Below are 26,232 nucleotides of genomic sequence, written 5' to 3'. Positions count from 1 at the left end.
GACCGTATGTCGTCTAAGAGTTTATCTTTGTTCCCATGATGAGGGGTGTGGTTATGTTAATTAGTTAGGGATTAATGGTAAATTCCCTGAATGTAAATGGCCTCTGTACTTTTCCCCTTGTTCCTTATGACACACTAAAAACATACGCTACACCTAATATAAACAGTAAATGAAAACCAACTGGAACAGGACATTAAACAATACCGCTGGCGCTGTCAGCGGCCACATCACAACATCAAGCAGGCAGGTCCGTGAGGCCTCACCCAGAAGAGCAGTGAATGGACTGGTATTGTCGAGTGATGAGAGGGACTCGCTGATGGGAGCAGGCAAAGATGTCATCGTGATGACATCAGAACATTGAGAACGAAAGAACGGGGTCCAGACATTTGTCCCTCTCTTGGTCCTGGCTTTGGTCGTAGGTGGTCACGTTTTACCTGTGTGGTCGCCTGTGAGGATATCGGTGAAAGCTTTTTAGGTGCCTTTTGGGAGCTTTGCAAGTGAAAGGGAGGAGTTTTTGGCAGCTATGTTGTTCTTCAGAGGTGGAAGGGGCCGCGAGCGAGCCGAAGGAGGTCGTGCTATCTGCTTGCCTCGCGCCGGTGGCTACTAAGGGCGCGGTGCCACCGCCATCTTGTGTGCTTCCCATGGGGTGCCTTCAAGCTTCAATGAGACCACCAAGCTCCCAAAGTGCTCGTCGAGACCAGAGCTGAGTGCTGGCAGAAACATTAATTATTTTTTTGCTGCGACGAGCAGCTCCATGAGAGGACCGTGTTGTTGTTGTTGTTGTTGTTGTTGTTGTTGATGGTGGGGTACCTTCTTGAACAGCGCATGCACATACATGATACACAATGTGCATGCGCGCATTATTGCAACAGATATCCTCATGATTCTACACGTCGCAGCTGGTGACCACACTGTGGTCATTTTTCTCTTGTTATTTTATCATTCCCCTTGTCTGTATACGAGTCCGTATGGAGGGTCCCTCAATTAGAATTTTAGTTTTACCGTGCATTCTTTTGTTACTGACATTTCTTTCAATAAAGCCAGTATTTTTGCATTATAATTCCGTGTCGGGTTTGAGTTGATTATCACAGGTTCAAAGACGTCCAGTGGGACCCATGAAGGTAAGAGCTTCGTTACCCATCCCTGCCCTCATCCCCCGCACGTATTCACACCGCCATTAGATTGATCGCCTTGGAGTGAAAGCTCAATCGGCTATCCGTCCCCAGGGGTGCTCACCCTGGGGACGCGACAGTAAGGTCTCATGGGATTGTGCTCCTCATCCGGATCTGTCCCCTGTAAGAGGCTGAAAAGGGGGTTTTGCTTCTGTTGAACACGAGGTAATGTCGCTGATCCGACTTCTCTCTTTCATATAATTTTAATATATCGTATTTTTCAAATTCCATCTGCAGAATGGGGCATGGGGGAAATAACCGTCAGTCCCCCACGGCACCCTCCCCAGCCATCTAATGTCAAGACAGCTGAGAAACAGTTTTAGTGATTAATGTCATCCTGGGACTTTTTCTCATACAGCTCTAGAGTTAAAGAGAAGAGATGATTTCAAAATTTTACTAAAATTCCCATCACATTAACTGTGCTCCTTATCACAAATGTATATTCCATCTCTATATATAGTTGTATTTCTGTCTGTTTGTCCACCAAAAGAATCTGCCCAACCGGTAGTAACCCCATAAATTGCATACAAATCCTCTTGGCAAATGGAGATGCAAGAAAACATTTTCAAACCTACAGGTTAGGGGTTTTGGGGTGGCGGCGGGGGGGGGGGCGGGAGACCCCAATTCTCTATATGTAAATGTGTATCGTATAGCACCACCCGGTGTCAGCCCGTATTACAAATCATCTTGTATCTTCTAAATTCCTTCCACACAAGGTGTGGTTACCTCTGCTAGTATTTATATAATTTTGTGCAGGATGTTCCTTTTTAATCCACCACCGGTTCACGATTCTTCACTTCTGTTGTTTCTTTATTCTGTGCAGGGTGTTTTGGCTGCAAAGTATCCTCATGTGTCACAGTCAATGGAGAGCGTTGCATCCCAACTATGGCATGTTCAGGAAGAGGAAGCGCAAACAGAGGTGGGAATCACCAATAAGTCATCGTTGTTTTGTGAAGGGATGTACGATGATGTCCGTCCTGCTGTCCTTTCTTCCTTCCGTGTGTGCGTCAGTTATCAATGTTTTTTTTCTTTCTTTTTTTCCAACGATAACTGGAGAACCACTGAAGGAGTTTTAACCAAACTTGGCACAAGTACGGATTGAAATTCAAAAGATAAACTGATGGTATTTTTGGGTTCAACAGGTGAAAGTCTCATTTTACAGACCATGAGTCGAGTTACAAACATCAAATTTTGTTACTCTTCTCCTTCTCTGTCTTCTTCTCTTTCTCTCTCGCCCTTCTGTGACTTTTAATTTTTATGGCGTAGCCCATAGAGCAAAGCCGTATAGAACAGTGTTTGCCCGTCCGTATGTATGTATGTACGTCCCCTCAAACGTATACCAATCAGAGCTGAGGATCTGGTCACATGAAAAGGTGAAGTGATTACGTCTGACGTCATTACGGTGGTACGTGGCTAACTCCTCACACATTTTGACTCCAATTTTGTTCAGGCCGAACATATCATTGAAACGTTTTGCAGTTTTGTTTTTAGTTTATTTTAATTCATATTTAAATTTAGCAAACGTTGGAGTTCCAATGCTTCAATATGAATTCATCATGACTGTCCAGACACCTTGAGCTCCCTGCGTTGTACGGTTTGGTGCTGGGTTCTGCCTCTGAGGCCTACTTGGCCTCAGACCTCAGACCGATCCTCAGAGCGATATGCAGTGACCGATCCTCTGATGGTGTCGGTGCCGGCGAGGTGCACCCTCCCTCCTATGCCAGCATGGACTGTGTGCACCTTGCTGCATCTTGATCTGATGTTATTATTGTTATCAAAATGCAGTATTTGTAAATTGACTGTAATTTAGCCTTTTGGCTTATATTATTGCATTATTATTACTAGCAATGGGACCCGCCCTAATGGCGGGGCTTCAATTGGGAAGCCCAAATGAAAAGGGGAAAATCAGAAATTGAAGGCTTTTTAAAATTTTAAATGATTCATATAAACATCCGCTGAATCATATCACATGCAAATCTTCAAAATCTAAACAGTACATGGCGCCCATTTTGAAAAAAGATTGAATTCTGCAAAACGGAAGTGGCCACTACACATCTTTCTCAGTCGCATGTTTATGTGTGAAGAGTGCGCGCCGAATCTAACACGGGAGCGGCTGCTTCACCTGTTTCTCAGTCACTTTTCACACGCTGCCAAGTTACTTTGGAACCGCATGTTTATATAGGAAGAGTTCGTCAGGAGTCGATCTACTCTCTCCTGGTACGTAGAATTTCAACAAAAGCCACATCACTGTTCATATCGGTAAATATTATTCCATAGTGTTTGAAAAAAACTGGAAAATTGGGAAAAAATTTGGAAAAACAATATAGCCCATTCTACTCCCAGGGGTCCCAGGAATGCCCACCCAATGCAATGCAATGCATGACAATGCCCAGGTCCCAGCAATGACAAATGTTGATACTCCTATGTGATGCGGGGTATGTGTGTGGTGATGGTGTCTGGGACCTCGGGGTTTGCCCCTGCCTATTTGCCGGTCTGTCTGTCTATTACATTTTACCCTCAGAAAAGGTTTCGTGAGATTTCAAAATTGGACAGCCCATGTGTTATGACATGCTTGGGTGTCTCAAAAATTTGCTGAACAGACGTGGTGCATCAGACAAATCGATTACATTTTCGTGGGAAAGATGACTGAGAAGGACTTCAAGGGCAGGTGGGTGGTCACCTGCTGTGAATTGTGGTGGAACATTCGAGATGTCCCCTAATACAACGAGGGGACGAATTGGTTTGTAAATGTGTTGTGCAAGTACTTTCTCTGTAGGTAGCCAAATTCTACCTGGGGTAAGTCCAGGTGGAGAGGGGAGTTGTCTCTGGTGCCTTGCTCCACGGAGCAGCCCTGGTGTTGAGTCTCATATAATCGTGGTTAAAGTACATGTGCAAACAAAAGTGTACTTTGGTTTGTATGACTGGAAAAAAAAGACAACATGGGTTTGTTTTTGGGAATGCTAGCTTGGTGGGGGTGTGAAGGTCATGGCGTGCTGGGATATCTTTGTGTACAGTTGCTGGCTTGGACTGACTTGTGTGCGGGGGAAAAAGAAAACAATTGGAACTGTTTCGGAGAAACAGTGGCTTGGTTGGAGGTTGGGAACCAGTATTCTGTTGGGAGCACGCAATCTGAACAGAATGGATTGCCATTGGCTTATTTTCAAATGATTTTATCAAAATGATGGCTCCTGGGTAAGGGGAGGGGGCAGGGGAAATATATTCACTGTAACAGGTGCATGTGATGCTGTAGGGAGGAATTGGAGGAAATCACGTTGAATTTAAATTGAAATAAAGATTGAAAAATCCAGATGGGGCCATAACAGTGTATGGGGAAGCGTCGTTAAATGGTAGTAGGTTTAGACAGGTATTGAAAGGGTTCGTGCAATGTCATTTTGGGGGGTAACCATGCTCCAGGTGGTGGGGCAGCCGGGATACAAATGGGGGTCGGCCAATTTAAGGATGTGGATGCGCACACACCTGGAACAAGGCATGTTCCTAAAGCTTAGGTGTAAATGTTGGTTGGAAAGGGGAATGAGTTCTGGGAAAATGAATTCACTTATTGGATGTTGTTGAATCTGTCTGTTTAAGAACATTGGGGCGTGTGGCTCGCCATTGTCTGTCTGCCAGTTATGGTGGGCAGAGGGAAGAGGGAGTAATGATGCTCCTGCCTCTTGCTTGGCAGAAGGTAGAGGTGGTGGTGGGCCAAGATGGGTCAGAATAGGCCATGGAACAAAATTGAGCTCTCAAGAGCTGAGGTGATTTTAACCTGAGGATGCATCTCTCAAGGGACCCCTGGCTGGTCCGAGGTGTGAAATATGGTGACGTTGTCTTGTGGACACTTTGTGAGTGGCTAGACAGACGCGCCAGGAAGGGGAAATTGTATTCCTAACTCATGTGGGTTGTGTCTGAAGAAAAGGTTCGGAAGGAAGTGTGAAGAAGGTCATGGAAAGTGCAAAGATGATTGGATTGGAAAGTCGACTCAGATGGATTATTTGTCAATGACAGGTGACTCTGCAGGAATTGTTGAGGAAGTAGAGGAAAAGGTTGTAAAAAGTTAATGGAAAAGACAGGAAATAAAGGAAAGTGGTTAGTTATGGACTGTTGTTTTTGTGATAAGAAGGTGATACAAGGGGTTGGCTTGCACTGGGAGGGACCAATGAATGTAAAGTTGTGAATTTCGTTTAATAACGTTGCGTTAGATTGCTACATGCAGAATGACCCCAATCGAGGAGGTGATTGGGGGCTGGTGAAGATTGGATCACGGCCCTGCAGACCAGGTGAACAGAACTCCACCAGGTACGTGGGAATCACATCAATTAATTATTGCTCAAAGGGAGGTGATAGAGCAAAATGAAGAAGATTGTCATGGGGACCGCAAGGCTAACCCCCGCACTTGCAGGGAAATGGCTTTGGGAGGCTAGTTGTTGTTGTTTTGGTAGACTCTAGGTTCTAAAACCTAAGACAAAATGCACAGGAGGGTAAAGTTGGTGATTTCGGATGGAGATTAGCTAGAGAACTTGGAGATGATTTCGTTATTTTTCAGATAATTTTTCCAGTGGGTTTATACTGGTGTGAAATTCGCGTATCTAGGAAAGAAGGGAAAAAATGTCCAGGTATTGATAGGATAACAGTGAAGTTTTGAAGGGGAGAATACCGATTATTTCCATTGACCGATTATGGTTGAGGGGGAAATGGTTGGTAAATCATGTATTATTAGATGTAGGGAAGATGATTAAAAGGAAGGTATTTTTGGAAATTGGTGAAAGTAAATATGGCATTTGAATTTCCAGACACGACGCAGGAAATGCGGCTATGAATAAGCCAACCATCTGAGAGATTAGGTAACTAAATGCCAATTGGTGGGACGGGGGGCTAGGAATTTGATCATGGTGTGTGTAAGAAAGTATTTTTCAGGATGGACGATGAAGAAACCACCGTCGGAAGACCATGATCTTGACCGCCGAGGCCGTCGACCTGAACGAGCCCCTGGGCGATGCCGATGTGACCGGCGCATCAGAAGACTGTTGATTTATTTGATTTATTGTGATGATTTTGTTGTAAATCCCCTGCGGGAATTGGCTAATGCTTCTTATGTATTATAAGCACACAGCTGCACATCTCCGCTTGATCCGACTATGGATCTGACTGCAATGCTGGGTCTGGCTGCCAAAGGACCTGACACTGATACTCTGGTTCCACAAGCTGATTATGCATCCATGAACGTCTTTGACACAAAAGGAAGTCTCTCTCTTTACTTTGAATTGTAATGCTCTGTACTCTGACCAGGAACACGTGACACAAGATATTAATTACATTATGTATTCCTCAGAACAACAGCATGGACGTCGATTAACTTCGAAGATCGGCAAGGACCGGGTCTGTGCGAGGACGGGCAGCCCTTCGATTGGGGGGGATTTCAGCCGCACCTACGCTGCTGCCAGGGTGGGTTGTTAGACCCCCCCGGGCAACATCCTTGTCCGGACCAGGCACCTTCGTTGCGGATCTGAAAAGTTAATAGATCTTCATGTTCTGGACCTTCATGTTCCAAAACACGCACAACATGACACACCTTTCAAGCGTGCATGCGGGGTACTTTATGTGCGTGGCATGCCCTTGGGAGGACACACATACAACACTCAATAAAGCCCGATGTGGCCACATATAACACTATTCTCTTTTGCTTTGCAAATAAAGCCGATGTGGCTTGGTCTCTGTGATATGTAGTCTCGTAGAGACCAAATGGGGGAATGTTGAGATCATGCCTTTTATTGTGCCTTATGTAATTGTGGTTTGCATTTAATAATGGTTGCTTTGTGAAAAGGATTAAGCTTACTATGTTCCCTCTTGCTTTTTAACTATGCTATATTTTCCAACTGTGCCAAGGAATGTAGAAAGATAGTGAAACTGCTTGCTCTGTTAGACCCCCTCGTGAAAACGCGTCTGTCTGTCCTTGACCAAAAGCCAGCATGGAAGATAAGTTTTGAGAATGTCACGGTGCTCTTGTGCTCTTTCTCCCGCATCTTTCCCTTTGCTCATGCCAAAGAAGATAGGGTCTCGGTGGGAGATGTCGAGCCAGTTTTCCTTTGTCCGTGCTCATTTTTCAGCGGAGATTTTTTGTATAATTTTGTGTATATAAAGAAACTCTGGGTTGCCAATTTTCTAGGAGTGTATGTGGCCATGCTGTTCAATTGTGAATGGTATGACTCTTACACCCTCCACAGCGCTGTGATATTGGTTCATCATTAAATCTTGTTATCTCTTGAACTCAAGGTGTGGAACATGGTTCTATTCTCCTCAGTTAGTACCGCAGTATTCCTTTGTACTTGCTCCACTAACTCCGTCTGCCCCTCCGTCAGCTGTTCCACCTCCTCCGTCAGGTCCTCTATGCCCTCCTTTAACCTAGCCGTATTATTCCTCACCTCTTTCTCCATACGCTTCTCACCTCGCTTTACCTACTCGCGTAGCCCCGAGACCTCCTCACTTACACCTCGTCGTATCTCCTCTTTCATCTCCTCCATCTCTTTTGTAGATTCCACCCTCATCTGTCCCAATTCATCTCTCTGAGCATCCAATTTTCCTTCTAATCCGATTTTCACCTCCTCTATCTGGTTGTCTAACCCCTCAAATTTCTTGTCTAACCCCTCAAATTTCTTGTCTAAACCCTCAAATTTATTGTCCATGTCCCTGCTGGATTTTTCAGCCATTTTTTTCATATACCCCATCATCTGCGCCGCAAAGAGGTCCAATTTCCCCAGCGCTGCGGTCTCGGCTGCCGCAGCGCCGCCATTTTGTGCCTCCTCAACCTCGTGTGCGAGGGCGCCATTTTGCGCGCCTGAAACCTCCTCAACCACCTCCTCATTGCCCTCTTCCACATACATTTCCCCGAGGTCCTGGGTTACCTCTACCCCGTCTATCTCCCCCACCGACATCCCGTCGCCTTGATTATCCATGGAGCGATTTCAAAATTCGGGTTTCTCTTTAAAACAAAGCAAATTTCGGCAGCTTGTAATTTTTTTTTTTTGAGCGCGTTAAGCGCGCTTCAGGTTCGTTCCCGCTCCCGACACCAATTGTTACTGCCAATAGTACAATTGGTGTTCCAAAATTTGGGCTAAATGAATTTAGTCCCAGGTCCGAATCCGACACCCCTGACACCAATTGTTACTGCCAATAGTACAATTGGTGTTCCAAAATTTGGGCTAAATGAATTTAGTCCCAGGGCCGAATCTGACACCCCTGACACCAATTGTTACGTTCCGCGGTTAAGGATGTTGGTTTGTCGAGCGGAGGCTCCGCGACCTAACAGTTTCCCCGATTCACCCGGGCGTTGGCCAGATCGCGCCACAGATATTCAATTTGGAAAAGACAAAGACGACGGATGTGAAGAGGAAGAAAAAGCGGGAGACAAAAAGGTTTGAAAATACGACTACATTTATTCCTACTTTATACACGCTCAAAGAAACCAAGGAAGAAGGAAAGATAAGAAAATAATATACAGAAGATTTTAGAGACACAGTGAAACTTAGCTTAACTACTGCCTTAATTAAACCCAGGGACAGAACAAACAAAGACGGACTCACATGGGGAATGATGATAGGAATGGCAGGTGGATGGCTGGAGGGAGAGGAAGGTCCCTGCAAACGGCAGGGCTGGAGGTGGCAGCTCCGACTCCTCACGTTTTTGGCAGGAAACCCTCGGTGGCGTCGACGCTCCAAACTGCGGTTCGTGCACGAGCTGCGGTGGCCGCCGCTGCCGATGCTGTGGACGTCGCGCGCTTTTCCAGGCTCACAACAGGCTTGGTGCTTCCCTGGATGATCTCAATGTCCTCTTGCCAAAGCTCATCTCTTCTTTCAGTAAAAGCGCACCTCGTCAAAGCTCATCTGCTTGTCGTCTCTTGGACTCCAGCCTCATCCCTCCTCTCAGGACATCTCTTTTGGGATCGTCGTGCTGCGGGTTATATAGGCCCCGCCCTTCACCCTTTGCGGACCTCCCCCAAGCATTCTCTCTCCGCCCCCCTCAAGCCAAACCCCTCGTTCTGGGTTGGATGAGTGGGGCTGACTTACTCCTCCCCTCTATGACGAGGGGGAGACACGCCTTTCTTCTCCGTCCTTGCCTCGTGGCCAATGGCGGCTATTGGAGGGTGAAAACAACCCACAGCTGCAACAAACTGGCAAACCGCCCAGTGCAGCTGGTAATGGAGACTTGGAGGGGATGTAATTGGCCCTTGAGGCCTGGCAATGATGGAAGGGGAAAGTGAAGGTTTTGGGAATGGGAATGAAGGATGAAGGGAATCTATCTATTTTACTTGGTGCAATGGAGTGTCATCTTAATGGAAGACAAAGCCTTAACCTAATACACAGAATAAGGAAATAAACTACTGAACAGGGATATTATAGGGTCCTTCAATGTATGCTTTATGGAATTAACTACCGGGATGCCCTTTGACCTTTATACAACAGACTGGAGGCAGGAAGGCGATATTTTACAACAATAGTTCACAATACAATAAAAACACAATAAAAAAAACAATCCTCATATCCGCAACAATATTTTACCGAGGCAGCACTGGTGGCCCAGTGGATCATGTGCTTGCTTGCCACGCAGACGATCCGCTTTCCAATCCCAGCAGAGGCAAAAATTTGTGAAGCCACTAAATGTGGCCCGTTCTGAGATATAGTCCCTAAATGGATTGAACTTGGACCACCAACTGAACCACCAACTCACTCACTCTTTTTTAACTTAAATGACAACTTATAGCAAGTTCCTATGTTATGTACATATAATTACATACAACATGAACTACATAACAACATGCTATAAGTCAAGTCATTTACTTTCTACATATTTCTACCTATTTGGAACCCGGGCAATGCCGGGTACCTTTGCTAGTATATATATTATTGCGGATATGGGATTTGCATCCATCCATATCCGCTTGTAAATATTCCCCTATTTCCTCAATACTTCCCAACTATCCCCAATCCCCCATTCCCTAGTCCCATTTTCTGTAAACAACACTCTGTAGACCCGACCTCCCCCTATTTCCCCAATTAAATGTCGTGCCCAGGTTCACCGCATCTCATGTAAGACAACTATAGGACATCTTGCTAGTTATTCTTAGTCTATGTCAGTTAAGGACTCGTTTCCATTAATTCTGACCCTTCATTGCACCAGAATGTGATTGTATGGCACTGTTAGGAAGTTTAGGACCTCCCAATACCTCCCCGCAGCTCTTCCTCACGGTTCAGCAACAACAACAACAACAGCAACGGCGGCGGCGTGCACAGGGAGTGCGCGTCCTCACTCCGGCTTGGTTGGTAGGGGGTGTTGGGAGGGCATGAGGCCTTCCCAATGAGCCGCCATCGCACATGTGCTCGACGGGGTTACCAAATAGGGGCTCCCTGTCAGCTCCTCGTCAAGGGCGGAGCCCGGTAACCCCCGCACCCAATGGAAGCGGCGGACCGGCCCCAGGGGGGGGGCGGAGCCAACCAGCCGAGGGCGTGTCACTCCCCGCTGAGCATGCACAGAAAGAGGGAGGTGACGTCAGATGCGCGCTGAGCTTGGAGCAAGCAAGACGTACCCTCCGAGCGCTGTGAGGCCTCCCCGCATCTCTGGACTGGACCGTGCTTTATCCTGTCCCCGAGCCAAGGTGCACCTTGTGCCATCGAACTACCCGTCCCTCCCTGCCATCAATCCCTGTGTAAGTCAGCCTTGTTCCATTTGTCTGTGGTCTGTCCGGGAATAGATAAGATTGTATTTAAGTGCCCATCTCTTCTGTGTCTATTACCTCACTCTGCCGTGTAATCTACCCCCTTTTCTCCACCACTGTAATTATACCCTCCTCCGGAGGTCTTCAGAACTGTACCCCTTGCGTCGTTTCATCTATCCCAGTCATTGTGTCCTTTCCATCATTGATTTAGCATAGCGCGATTTGGTCAACGTCTGGGTGGAATCGGGGTCTAGTCGGGGAATAACTGTTCGGTCGCGGTCATACCAACCGCTCGGTCAAAATAACATCTAAACCGTGTCCGTAACAATATACACAGATTTAATATGGAATATTTTTTTTGTGGGGGTGAACTTACTTTTCAAGATGTCTTAGAACCAAAAGTTAATTGGAATTATGTTGAAATTATTCTAGATTTTGTTAATGTGACCTTTAAAAGAAACAAAAACCACATTTGACATTTCAAAGCAAATAAATTTATCCTTGAAAGTGATGTAAACTGATATCGAACTCAATTCACGGACAGTACTGTGTTAAACTTCTGTACGTTTTCCAGAAGTATCTCTTCATTTTGCACATTAGCCAAATTTTTTTTTAACAAAAACAAAAGTTAAATTATGACTGGGATTACGGACAGTAAAATTACAGTTCAGTACGTCGTGCAACCCCCACGAGCATTCAGGAGAGCACGTACACGTTGAGGAATGCTGTTCACGAGATTTGCCAAGGTTTGGACAGGAATCTCTTGCCATGCAGTGACAATAGCCTGCTGCAATTCACGCAGAGAGGTAGGCTGCTGGTCCAAGTTGTCGATTTGACACGTTAATTCTGCCCACAAGTTCTCTATCGGATGCATATCCGGGGACATGGCAGGCCACTCAATATGCTCTACACCATGGTCAGCAAGAAAGTGTTGGATCAGGCGAGCACGATGAGGCCATGCATTGTCATCTTGGAAGACAAAGTTTCCTCGAAAGGCTGCACGAGCAAATGGAAGCAATGTTTCTTCCAGAATGGCCCTGTACTTGAACTGGTTCAGGTTTCCATTCAGAACAACCAGGTCAGTTTTGCCCCCTGCATGAAAAGCAGCCCAAACGGTCACCCCACCACCTCCAGCTTGGACTCTTGGCACTATACAATCTTCGATGTAGGCTTCATGCACTCGTCTGCGCACTCGGACATGGCCATCTTGACGATAGACCAGAAATCAAGACGTGTCACTGAAGATCACGTGATTCCAGTGTCCTGGCTGCCATTGACGGTGCTCTCTGGCCCACTGCAATCGGCGCTGGCGGTGTTGTCTTGTCAGGCGTGGCTTTCTCAGGGGATGCCTGGCACGACAGCCTGTTTGAACCAGTCGTTGGTTGACGAGCCTTCTGGATACAGGCACACTTGTCAGTTGCTGCCACTCAGCCCTAAGCCGATTAGCTGACTTGGTACGGCCATTGTGGACTAACCGGTGCAGCTGGCGATCATCCCTCCTTGTGGTTCTGCGGGGACGTCCTGGCCTCGATATTGGAGTAGGGACACCCCTCTGAGCATTTCATTTCGGGATCTTTTACACCTGACCTTGGGTGATGTCATACTGCTGAGCAATAGCACGCTGTTTCATGTCGGAATTTCGTAAAGCCACCACTCCATGACAAACAGCGTTGTCGAGTTGACGGACCATCTCCAGAGGAAGCGGCAATAACTTTTGTAGACGTGCAGCAGTTGTTTTCCACTAATGCAGAACGCAACAACCCTTATATATCCGATTGTGAAGCCAATCGTCAAATGTAACTGTCCGTACATTTTGTCACGCCACCTGTGATATAATCCTGTTATTGACTTCTTGCTGCGACAGAGAATCAGTGACATGGTTCTTTTAACAAAGAAATCACCGACGCGTAAAAGAAACTCACCAGATTGATATACTGAGTTCAGAAAGGAAACCCAAGTTAAGAAAAAAAATATATTCCATATTAAATGCCAAGTCTGTATTTAGAATATATAGACGATTAAAAACACTTCACAGCCACAAAATACGAAATTAAAAACACTTCACAGCCACGAAACACGAAATTAAAAACACTTCACAGCCACGAAACACGAAATTAAAAACACTTCACAGCCACGAAACACGAAATTAAAAACACTTCACAGCCACAAAACACGAAATAAAAAACACTTCACAGCAAAGAAACACGAAATTAAAAACACCTCACAGCCACAAAACACGAAATTAAAAACACTTCACAGCCACAAAACACGAAATGAAAAACACATCACAGTCACGAAACACGAAATTAAAAACACTTCACAGCTGCAAAGCACGAAATAAAAACACTTCACAGCCACGAAACACTAAATCAAAAACACTTCACAGCCACGAAATTAAAAACACTTCACAGCCACGAAATTAAAAACACTTCACAGCCACAAAACACGAAATTAAAAATACCTCACAGCCACAAAACACGAAATTAAAAACACCTAATAGCCACAAAACACGAAATTAAAAACACTTCACAGCCACGAAACACGAAATTAAAAACACCTCACAGCCACAAAACACGAAATTAAAAACACCTCACAGCCATAAAACACGAAATTAAAAACACTTCACAGCCACGAAACACGAAATTAAAAACACCTCACAGCCACAAAACACGAAATTAAAAACACCTCACAGCCATAAAACACGAAATTAAAAACACTTCACAGCCACAAAACACGAAATTAAAAACACCTCACAGCCACGAAACATGAAATTAAAAAAACTTCACAGCCACAAAACATGAAGTTAAAAACACCTCACAGCCACGAAACACGAAATTAAAAACACCTCACAGCCACAGAACACGAAATTAGAAAAAAACTTCACAGCCACGAAACACGAAATTAAAAACACCTCACAGCCACAAAACACGAAATTAAAAAAACTTCACAGCCACGAACACGAATTTTAAAAACACACAGCCACGAAACACTAAATTAAAAACATCTCAGCCACTTAATTAAAAACAATTCACAGCCAAGAAACACGAAATTAAAAACACTTCACAGCCACGAAACACGAAATTAAAAACACCTCACAGCCACGAAACACGAAATTAAAAAAAAACTTCACAGCCACGAAACACGATATTCAAAACACCTCCCTCACAGCCACAAAACACGAAATTTTAAAAACTTCACAGCCACAAAACATGAAATTAAAAACACCTCACAGCCACGAAACACGAAATTAAAAAAAAACTTCACAGCCACAAAACACGAAATTAAAAACACCTCACAGCCACGAAACACGAAATTAAAAAAAAACTTCACAGCCACAAAACATGAAATTAAAAACACCTCACAGCCACGAAACACGAAATTAAAAAAAAACTTCACAGCCACGAAACACGAAATTAAAAACACCTCACAGCCACAAAACACGAAATTTTAAAAACTTCACAGCCACAAAACACGAAATTAAAAACACCTCACAGCCACGAAACACGAAATTAAAAACACCTCACAGCCACGAAACATGAAATTAAAAACACCTCACAGCCACAAAACACGAAATTAAAAACACCTCAAAGCCACAAAACATGAAATTAAAAACACCTCACAGCCACAAAACATGAAATTAAAAACACCTCAAAGCCACAAAACATGAAATTAAAAACACCTCACAGCCACGAAACACGAAATTAAAAACACCTCACAGCCACAAAACATGAAATTAAAAACACCTCACAGCCACAAAACACGAAATTAAAAACACCTCACAGCCACAAAACACGAAATTAAAAAAACTACACAGCCACGAAACACAAAATTAAAAACACCTCACAGCTACAAAATACGAAATTAAAAACACTTCACAGCCACAAAACACGAAATTAAGAACACTTCACAGCCAAGAAACACGAAATTAAAAACACCTCACAGCCACGAAACACTAAATTAAAAAACACCTCAGCCACGTAATTAAAAACACTTCACAGCCAAGAAACACGAAATTAAAAACACTTCAGAGCCACGAAACACGAAATTAAAAACACCTCACAGCCATGAAACATGAAATTCAAAACACTTCACAGCCACGAAACACTAAATTCAAAACACTTCACAGCCACGAAACACGAAATAAAAAACGCTTCACAGCCACGAAACTCGAAATTAAAAACACCTCACAACCACAAAATTAAAAACACCTCACAGCCTCGTGATTTAAAAACACCTCACCACCACGTCATTTTACACCTCACCACCACATGATTCAAAATACCTCACCACCACGTAATTTAAAACCACCACCACATTATTAAACACTTCACAAGCACGGAAATAAAAGTTTCAGGGAGTAGTTCAGTGACAACAGACACTGCCCAGATGTGTAGATATATATACTGAAACGCAAAAGAAACTTACCACCTTTGAAACCTTTAAATATCAACAATAACACTGCGTGTAGTAAATGTGTGAACTTATTTGTGGACAATAGTGTCCTCACTGTCAGACAAAACGGTCACGGATGGTCAATTGAACCTTCAATGGTCACTTCATAGCACAGCTGTTGAACAGCCGTTTTGACTGTCGGTGATTAGCCAAGGGGTACGGGATGATTTTAATGAGCTGCACGTGATGTCTTGATATTGGCTTTAAAAAGGCCAGTGCAAAATGGGCATTTCAATCAACATGCCACGATTGTCAAGGGATCAACGGCAGCGTGCCCTGGGCATGCTGCAAGGCGGACTGAGCTACCGTGAGGTGGCACGTCGCCTTGGCTGTTCACACCAGACGATATCGGCCCTGGTGGACAGAGACACCCTCCACAACTCTGCAGATGACAGACCTCGATCAGGGAGGCCAAGAGTCACCACTGCAAGGCAGGACAGGCAGATGGTCCGAAGTCACCTGCGGGATCGATTCCGTCCAGCATCCCGCACTGTGGCAGAAACTCCGGGGCATGCAAACCCACGGATCTCCAATGATACTGCACGAAGACGACTGCATGACTATGGTCTGACTGCCAGAAGACCACACAGAGGCCCCGTGATGACGGCTGCCCATCGCCGCAACCGACAGAGATGGTGCCAGCAGCATCAGCGGTGGACCATGGCGCAGTGGAACGAGGTCGCTTTCAGCGATGAGTCAAGGTTCTGTGTGGACAGTCCTGATGGGCGTGAGCATGTCTGGAGAAGAACTGGTGAGCGATATGCCGATTGTTGCGTGCGTCAAGCCAACAGGTGTAGTGCCCCAAGTGTGATGGTGTGGGCCGCCATATCAGGCCGGTACAGGACGCCACTGGTGGTTGTGGATGGGAATCTTAATGCGCAGCGGTATGTGGATAACATCCTGCGACCTCATCTGCTGCCATTCCTGCTAGACCACCCAGAACTGAGAACCTTTCAGCATGACAACGCTCATCCCCATGCTGCTCGCTTTACCACTGCATTTCTCCAAGGTGAGAACATCAACACCATGCAGTAGCCTGCGCTCTCCCCTGACCTGAATCCCATAGAGCACCTGTGGGATGAGCTTGGGAGACGCGTAGTTGACAGGGCCAGGACACGGGCAGAGCTGCTTTAGACATTGAGGACTGAGTGGGACAGAATCCAGCAGCAATCCATCCAAAGACTGGTAGGCAGTATTCGCCGACGATGCACTGCCTGTATCCAAAACAATGGTGGCCACACATGCTATTAAAAGGGGACTGACATTGCACCCTGTGCTGTTCTGTACTGTAGAACAAACTGATGAGATGGTGTATCTTGGATCAAAAACTTGACATGTCATCAATAATGCCATTGTTATTGCAATTAGCAATTGTTTGTAATTTGTTTTATTTTGAACTGTTACAATTTTATTACATTTCAAACAAGTGGCCTCTGTATGGTCTTCTGGCAGTCAGACCATAGTCATGCAGTCGTCTTCGTGCAGTATCATTGGAGATCCTTGGGTTTGCATGCCCCGGAGTTTCTGCCGCAGTGCGGGATGCTGGACGGAATCGATCCCGCAGATGACTTCGGACCATCTGCCTGTCCTGCCTTGCAGTGGTGACTCTTGGCCTCCCTGATCGAGGTCTGTCATCTGCAGAGTTGTGGAGGATGTCTCTGTCCACCAGGGCCGATATCGTCTGGTGTGAACAGCCAAGGCGACGTGCCACCTCACGGTAGCTCAGTCCGCCTTGGGCATGCTGCCGTTGATCCCTTGACAATCGTGGCATGTTGATTGAAATGCCCATTTTGCACTGGCCTTTTAAAAGCCAATATCAAGACATCACGTGCAGCTCATTAAAATCATCCCGTACCCCTTGGCTAATCACTGACAGTCAAAACGGCTGTTCAACAGCTGTGCGATGAAGTGAACATTGAAGGTTCAAATGACCATCCATGACCGTTTTGTCTGACAGTGAGGACACTATTGTCCACAAATAAGTTCACACATTTACTACACGCAGTGTTATTGTTGATATTTAAAGGTTTCAAAGGTGGTAAGTTTCTTTTGCGTTTCAGTATAGATAAATAAACCGGAAAATCGCAGAGCCAGAATTATATATTTGGTCTGGGAAGCCCATGCGAGGTTTCTTCTTCTTCATCCTCTCACAACCCTGGGTGAATATGCGATCTTTTTTTTAAAAAGTTCGAATTTTGCCAAATCTGTTTTATTTGTTTGTTAATATACCTCAGTTATTGACAAATCTGGAAATATAATTTTATTTGAGGTTCAAATTAACCTGGGACATTGTGTCAAACGATGCCTGCATGTCTGCACATGTGATAAATAATTAATTAATCGTCCACAGTCGAAGACTTCTTCTTCACGCAATAACAACTTCCAGGTTCCAGACCGTACATCCAATCATCTTCAAAACTTGTTATTCTTCTTGACTTCTACTACAGTAGGAAGTTTCACGTCGATCAATGAAGTGGTTCAAGAGATATACATGTTTTTATTATTTGTGTTTAATTGACGATATGTGCAAAACCACGTGACCTATCGCAAATTCCAAAAGGGCATTTTAGTAGACTGATATGCTGAACGGATTTTTGAAGTTTCCCCTCGATTGGATTACAAATGAGGGAGGAGCTAGGTTTTAAATGTTTGTCCTTAAAAACGTCATTACTCTGAAACCATATGATGCATGACGTCATGCTCGCTGACTTTTTTGTTGGTCATGGGTATGCGATTCTGCCTGCAAAGTTTGGCCTCAATCTGTTCAGGCATTTTGGAGAAAATAGGATTTTAGTGTTTTTCACTCAAAACAATATGGCGGCCGAACCACTTGACCTGTGACGTCATAATTACCATTAAATATTCTGCAGGCCGAGTCCCTCCTATGGTAAAAACTTGCTCTCAATCGGTCCAATTATTGCAGAGAAAATGGTTTTTAAAGGAAAACAGAAAAAAAAATTCCCCAAAAAATTTCCTGGATCCAGAATAATTTGCTGAGCTTCACCAAAAACGAATCAATTCTTCCTTATCCCAAGTGCAATCATCCCACCAACTTTCATCCAAATCCGTTCAGTACGTTTCCAGATATCTTGTTCACAAACACATGAACACACACACACACACACGGACACGAGCGAATGCATTACTCCCTGGTTGGAATAATTACGGACTTGGTTAGAATTGGAAAACTCTGTTCAGCTATTCTAACATATAGTACAAAGGTAACGATTGGATCAGTGCAGTATCGCCTGGCAGGAGCTTCTTTTCATTGCCCGGGTCATTTCGTAAGTGCCGTCAACTCCAGGGAACAGGGCTGCCTATTTTATGATGGACTTATTGGGAAACTCCAACTCTGAAAATAGACACAACATTGCATTTTAGAGAACATGGTGTTCGTCAGATTTTGACCGGCAGTATGAAAAAAATAGAAGTTTTTGTCTATTTTTCACTGTATCGTTGGATAATGACATGAACTAAAATAGCTCACGATGTTTTTTTAAAACCAATTTCAGAGCTTTTTCAGTGTCAGTTTGAATGGTTTTTATTATTTATTTATTTCTTATGTTGGAGGCTGCAAGCATGGACTGTATAGCCCTCATCAATGCCAGGCCTTAAATAAAAGAGTCGAAAAGTGTGTGATGAAAAGTGTATGGTGTTAGTTTGTAAGAAAGAGAGATTAAAGCTAGCCCGTTAGATATAGTTTGAGAGAAAGAAAGTAAGACGAGCAATCCTGACAGGGAGAGTGCAAGATGGTTCCAGGCACCGCTTCAATGCTCCAAAGTCAATGTTCTAATTTTTTGAGAGGGAGAGTTATATATTCGACAAGTCATATCTCTCGACTTCAAATAAAAATCGAAGACATCTTTTTTTGTTTTTTTCTTATTTCGAACAATGTGGCCAAATTTCAGATGTGTGCGTGACAAATGATTTTGAAGAAATAAAGATTTTCCCTGTCAAATTTGTAATATCTGGTCACTCTCCGGTTTGTCTAAATAGACAGTTTTGTTAAGATTCAGAAAGTGTTCCTTGGGAGAATTATAAGCCAAATAATTATTCTTCGGTGGATATTTTTAATAAAACGATTCAATGAACCTTTGAGCCGGTGTTCTTTGAGGAATAAGACCACTGATGTCTCTTCAGATCTGTGAACAAATTTAGGTTCAAAGCTAAATTTCGACATCCATGTGGATGCAACTGTCAAGAAAGATTGAAGAAAAAAAAAAAAAGAAGAAGAAGAAAAAAGAAGAAAGAAAGAAAGATGCCCCCCCCCCTTCCCGTGCCTCCTCCCCCCAAGTTATCTCCTTCCCCCATCCACAGATCTCCCGATGTATCTGTTCTTAACTGTTGTACATGTGTGCAACCCCCTCTCTCCCCATATTGTCTCCTGCTCCCTTTATCTTGTGTTTTATGTGTCAGTTTGTCTTTTTGTGATTAATGTTAGCTCTTACACGAGCCTCGATTTTGTATACAAAAAAACAAAAATCTAACTCCACCAGTCTCCCTAAATCAAAACTTCAGCCGATGCAACTGTAGAATAAAGAAGACTACATTGACAACTTCCGTCTGACCAATCATGGAATATGCTGCAACAGCATGAGATCCTCACAATCATGGAAAATTAACAAGCCTGAGATGGTTCAGTGCAGAGGTGTTCGGTATGCCACTGGTAATTATGATTGCACCAGCAGTCACCGCCATGATTGAAGAACTACATTGGCCCACCTTGGAGAGTATACGACCCCAAAGCCATCTTGCCTTCATGTACCGCATTCGCTATGACTTTGTGGACATCAGGGGAAGTACATACCTCACTGGAGGATCTACACACATCAGAGGACATGGATTCCACTTTATGATACTGCAGTATTCAGGTGTCTGCCTCATCCTTCCTCTCCCACATCTGTAGGGATTAAAACCACCTGGGGGAGGACCCAAACCCTTCATCCTCCCTCGACACCTTCAAAACCAAGTTGTGGGGGCTATCCATATAATATCACATCTGGTTATTTTTATTTTTACTCGCCCATGTACATATTTGCATGATTTGGTTGCATCAGCACTGTTACACACCTGCAAGCAACTGTAAAATTCTAGTAGAAAAATAAAACGGACAATAGAATTTGCAGATGCCATATTCAGCAATTCTTATTATACTCTGAAGGTAAAAGTTTCAAGTTGAAGCTCATGGGTGAGATAAGAAGACTGATATTTTCTGAAAACAATTCATTACCCAGTAGAAAATCAAAAACATAATTGATTTTCTGAAAAATTCTATAATTTTAAAATACTTTTTGTTTTAATTTGTTAGCCATTAGCGAATTAGACCATTCAACACAGAGCAGCAATGAAGGCTGGAAAGGGTGGAAATGCGAATGGTTCAGTGGATGTGTGGAGTATCATTGAGAGAGAGGAAGACAAATGATGAATTGCGAAAGGTGATGGGAATCGAGCCTGTGATGGATGCTTTGAAGAGAAACAGGTTGAGATGGTTTGGTCATGTGTTGAGGAAGGATGAAAGTGACTGGTTGAGAAGAGTGATGGAAATGAATGTAGAAGGAAGTAGAGGACGGGGAAGACTGAGAAGGATTTGGCTAAAGACGGTTGAAGAAGAAATGCGGGAAAGGGGGTTAACAAGGGGAGATGCAGAAAATAGGGCAAAATGGAGAAGATTGTCTTGGGGACCGCAAGGCTAACCCCCGCTCTTGCAGGGAAAGTGGCCTGAAAATGCTTGTTGTGTTGTTGTATCGAATTAGAACATTATTCGTTGACATATTTAGCTCATTCGACTGTACCAACAATCCTAAAAGCCTTGGTTTCTACAACATGAAGCCACACTAGGTATGAAGCAGATGCACCAGTCCAGAGAGGAGAGCAATACTCCATCAAAATGCAGATGAAAGCTTTGTAGGTGGTGAGCAGCTCAGCGGTGCCAAGGAAGGACTTCACAGGATGGAGGATGCCCAGTTGTCGACTGGCTTTGGAGGCCAGTTTGGACCTGGGGCTTTCCCAGGAAAGATCACGGCAGATAATGAGAACCAAAAGCTTGAGTGACAGAACTTCTTCTAGAGGATTGTTGAGAAAGTAGATGTGAGAGACAAGGTGACAGTGTGAGATTTGTCAGGATTGAAAGACATGTTCCATGTGTTTGACCAGCTTGTAATTTTATGCAAGTCTGCAAAGAGGCAAGAGGCTACTTTTTGGCCAGAACTGTCGATCTAAGGGATGAGAGATGGAACGGCAGAGGGTGGAATCATCAGCAAAAAGATAAAGCTTTTACAGAGTCAGAAAGATCACTGATGAAGATTAGAAAAAGCACAGGGCCAAGAACACTGCCTTGAAGAACTCTAGCCTGGTCAGGAAGAGGAGAGAATTCCATTTAGAACCACACGCTGACTACGACAGGAGAAAATCCGTGAGTCATGCATGGAGATTTCCATGGATTCCACAAGAGGAGAGATTGGTGAGCAGGGTGGGGTGCCCGACCTTATCGAAGGCATGATATGTCAAGGGAGGCAGCTCTGATTTGCGGTCTGACGTTGAGGACAACCGTCCATTGTTGAGACAGCCGAAGCAGCATGTCCAGAGTAGAGTGGCCTGGTCTGAATCCACATTGATGATCTAAGATTAAGCCAATGGAGAAGAAGAAGGATTTAATATCAGAAGTGACGATGGATTCCATGACCTTGCTGATGATTGGGAGGAGGCTCATTGGTCTGTCGTTTCAAGGATGTTTTTGGAATATATATATATATATATATATATATATATATATATATATATATATATATATATATATATATATACAGTGAAACCTTGACTTACGAGTGCACCAACTTACGAGTTTTCCGAGATACGAGCCGTCGCTCGGGCGGTTTTTAGCTTTGAGATGCGAGCCGAGATCTGAGTTACGAGCTTACGCCACCCGCCACTAGGTGGCCCAACGAGCGTTCCGGTCACGTGGTTATCTTGCCGTGCAAGCATCTCTACCGTATATCGCTGCTGCTTTGTTTTCGCATGTTGGTTATTTTGGAAAATTTCTTAGTTTTAACCATGGGTCCTAAGAAATTGAGTGCCAAGGGTGGTACTGAGAAGAAGAAGAGGATGATGTGCTTGGATATAAAACACGCAATCGTTGAAAAACATGAGCGAGGTGTGCGTGTTGTCGACTTGGCGAGGCAGTACGATCATAGTACTTCTACGATATGTACGATTTTGAAGCAGAAGGAGTCGATAAAGGCTATAACGCCAGCCAAGGGCGTTACGATTATTTCAAAGCTCCGGACCTCTATCCATGAAGAGATGGAGAATTTTCGAAACATTTTGAAAGGGAGGAAGAAACAAACCTCGTTGGACAGGTTTTTATTGAAACGCCCTGCAAGTGAAAGCGAGGAAAGTGTGGCGAAAAAGGCAAAAGTTATATCCTCCACCTCCGCCAGCATCTTTGTCTGATCTTCAAGGTAAATACACTGTAGCGCGATGCTGCACGCGCTAATGCTTACGCAAGGAGCAAGCGGACAACGCGGTTCATACAAGTCTTTATTGAAACTGCAGCACAAAGCTGTTCATGGCTGCGCGCCCCGTCTATATCCTGAGGCCACGCCTCTCTCCCCGGCGTGGCCCACCCCCACTTGGTGTGCGGGGTGATGTCACCACGTCAGTGCTTTTGTGTCCGCCACAACACTTAATAAAACCAGTTTATTTCTTTACAATCTCTTTTATTATGAACAGTATATATGAGGTCGTGCTTGTTTATACATTATTTGTTATTTATAAAGTACATTTTTCTTATTTAAAAACACATAACAAAAAAAATTGGTGTGGTTTTTTGGGGGGCTGGAATGGATTAACAGCATGTCAATTCATTTTAATTTGAGAAACGAGCAAATTGAGTTACGAGCTCGGTCACAGAACGAATTAAACTCGTAAGTCAAGGTTTCACTGTATATATATATATATATATATATATATATATATATATATATATATATATATATATATATATATATATATATATGCCGGGTTGGGACTTAAGACTTGGGACTCAGAAGACTCAGAGAAGGAGAAACGGATATATTTATTAGAACGCGTTATACACAAGCTTGCGGAAAACAGGATGTCACAGGAAGCTCACACAAAATGACCAACTCTACAACAAGAGGCTCTGAAAATGTTTGATCAGGGCTTCATTATATATATGAAAGATAGGGGTGTGGTTTAACATCAGGACAGGAGACAAAGGGTGGACTTACATGGCCCCCACCTCAGTCCCCTCCTGTTGTCCAGTTAGTTTAGGGAAGTCCGAGGCTAGGCGAGGGTTATGCCCTTTGATATCATAATCATTGAAGCTTGAAGGGAAATCATTGAGGTTTGAAGGGAAAGAAGGAGATAAGGAGTAGACAGCCTTAAAGCTGTCATCAAGAAGAATATTGAGAACATGGAGGAGTATAGCAGCTTTGCAGCTGTGACCACAGTATGGAAACAAAGTCTGGATTTCGACAGGTAAAGAGAACATGCCATTACAAGGCATGAAAGTCATACAAAGTATATAATCCTTAAAAGGCATTTCAAACAACAAAGTAATGTAACATAACTCCTTTGGTTGGGAAAGTATAGAGGGAGTGAACAGTCATAAATGTGCCAACATACAGGAAATTGGCAGAGGCCAGAAAGATAGCAGTTTGCAACCAAGGCCGTAGTATGGGGAACAAGGGATTGTGCCAACACAGGGCAAAGGTCTGTAAAGCATTTAACTTCCTATAAGGGTACAGCCAGCTTTCAGAGAACATGGAAAGAATATAAGTATCAAAAGGATACAGTAAACAATCAAACCAAACATATAATTGGTTATACTTGGTCAAATGGTAAGAGAGCACAAAGGGGGAGGGGCTCACGCCCCACATACCACCCTTTTGGATCTAAGATACAACGTTTTCTACGAGCCAATCAAAAGGCCTTTATTTCAAACAAAGCAGAAACAAAAGCAAATTAGAAGATTCATTCAACATATCATGTGAAGGCACCCCAGTGAGCATGTAGTGCCCAAAGCACTCCACATCGCACCCAGCAGGATGATTCGCGTATGTATGTGAGTATGTAATGTGAGTCCGTAAAGACAGGGTGATCAAATAGCATGTAAAATCCTCCAAGAGTAGTAAAAAAGGCAATGCAAAAGGTTCACTAAGCATACCACACAAATGCAGCCCAGTGAGCATGTCCCACACCCAAAGCACCTCACATCGCACTCAGCAGGATGATCTGCGGCTATGTGGGTGTATGTGGGTGTATGATGTGAGTCGGGTGTATGTGGGTGTATGATGTGAGTCCGTAGAGGCTTGAAGATCGAATAGCGTGTCAAATCCACAATGAAGACTTCTGGTTCGGCCGGGGTCCACACCCAGGAGGATCTCCCGACCCACCCTTGGACCACAGAGGTGCGGCCGTGACTCCCCCCCCCCCCCCCCCCCCCGACTGGAGCTCGCCCAAGCATCCCAGGCGTAATCCTTGTAGATCTTTGGCGCTCAATCGATATTCATGTTCATTAGGTCTCGTATATGCTGGTGGTCTGGGGAAAACACAACGACATCAGTATCAGGTGGCTTAAACCTATGGCCAAAAAATAAAGCATAACGGTCCAAAGGAGGGAGAGAAACTTCCTTGGGTCAAAGTCGAAGTCGTCCGAGGCGATGCTGCTTCCACCGTCGTTATCCATGGACGAATCTTCAAAGCAATCAGATTCGGAACTCTGAGTATCTTCAATGTTGAGTTCCTCGCCGCCCAGGCCCGGGTTTGCAGTTGGGTCCGGAGTTGGGTCGAAATCCAGAGTTGGGTCAGTGACCTTTGAACCACTGTGAGCTTGTGAGACATAAAGGTGAGCTCGTGAAACATAGAGGCAAAGCCTTCATTGAGACATAAACATCAGTAGGGGACTTTCGCAAGTGGCCCACATCATCATCGGAATCATCATCGGTAACATTATTCTCAGGTGGCTTAGGCCTGCGGCATAGGCAGCCAGCAACAGTCATAGCCTTACACATCGAGAAAAAGTGAGAGGCCTCCCTTAGGTATTTGTTGGCTTTTGCATGCGACATGTTGGGGTCCAGAGTAATCGGCGTCCTGGCAGCCTGAAATGCTCTGAGGTCCGCAACTGTGTAATCAAAATCATTATCAGTAACATCAACAACAGAAGAACAATCTTCAGAAGCGGAGATCTCATCGTCGCGGCCCAGTGACTCGTTTGGGTCGTCGTTCCAGGATCCGCCATCTGCAGTCACGTCGACAGCCGGAGTTGCATCTGGATCCATGGTCAGCTTGTCAGTCATCACCATGGCCTTTTCTGGTGTCGTCTTCAGTGTCCATCCTGTGGTAAACTTTCTCACACACGCAAGGACTAAAGCCTTGATTAGTACACTACAAACCACAATTCCAAGGACTATTGCCAAGGCGGTCAATATCCACTTTACTATCGTACCTGTCCATCCTTTAAACCAGTCAGTAAGCCACTGGTGGGAGGCTTCCCGATCCATTTGATCCTTTGTCAATATATGCGCACTTTCCCTTAACCTTATAATAGCAGCATTGACCCCTTGGAAGGATCAGGAATATACATACAACATTTACCTTTAATTATCCCACATACCCCTCCTCGTTCTGCCAGTAACATATCTAAAGCAACCCTGTTTTGCATAACCATTGTACGCAGGTGGACAACCGTGTCCAACTTTTCGTCATGTGCTGTAGCGGTGTCGTTGGCCACCCTTTCTAAGATTAGCGCAATTTTGTCAATGCGGTAACTGTTCATGACCGTTCCTGCCCATGGGAAGAAGAAGCTAACGGCTTTCTCCCAATCAGCACCGTGCAAGGTGGTGGTGTCATCGTCATGCCAATAGGTGCTCCTTTTTGTCC

At 44.3% G+C, this 26,232-nt stretch overlaps 1 long non-coding RNA gene across 1 annotated transcript in view; it reads left to right on the top strand.

Annotated features, from left to right (window-relative positions):
• Positions 1 to 1,221: 1,221 nt before the first annotated feature.
• The window catches only part of LOC144889664 (uncharacterized), a 306,207-nt gene continuing 281,196 nt past the window's right edge, over positions 1,222 to 26,232 (top strand). Inside the window, exons 1-2 of the long non-coding RNA XR_013621984.1 lie at positions 1,222 to 1,337; positions 1,996 to 2,091. This is a non-coding gene — a long non-coding RNA (uncharacterized LOC144889664). The remainder of the gene's footprint in view (positions 1,338 to 1,995; positions 2,092 to 26,232) is intronic.

The sequence above is a fragment of the Myxine glutinosa genome, chromosome 1 (genome assembly GCF_964187855.1).
Source record: "Myxine glutinosa chromosome 1, kmMyxGlut1.1, whole genome shotgun sequence".
NCBI lineage: Eukaryota > Metazoa > Chordata > Myxini > Myxiniformes > Myxinidae > Myxine > Myxine glutinosa.
This window is presented reverse-complemented; position numbering and strand designations above follow the sequence as displayed.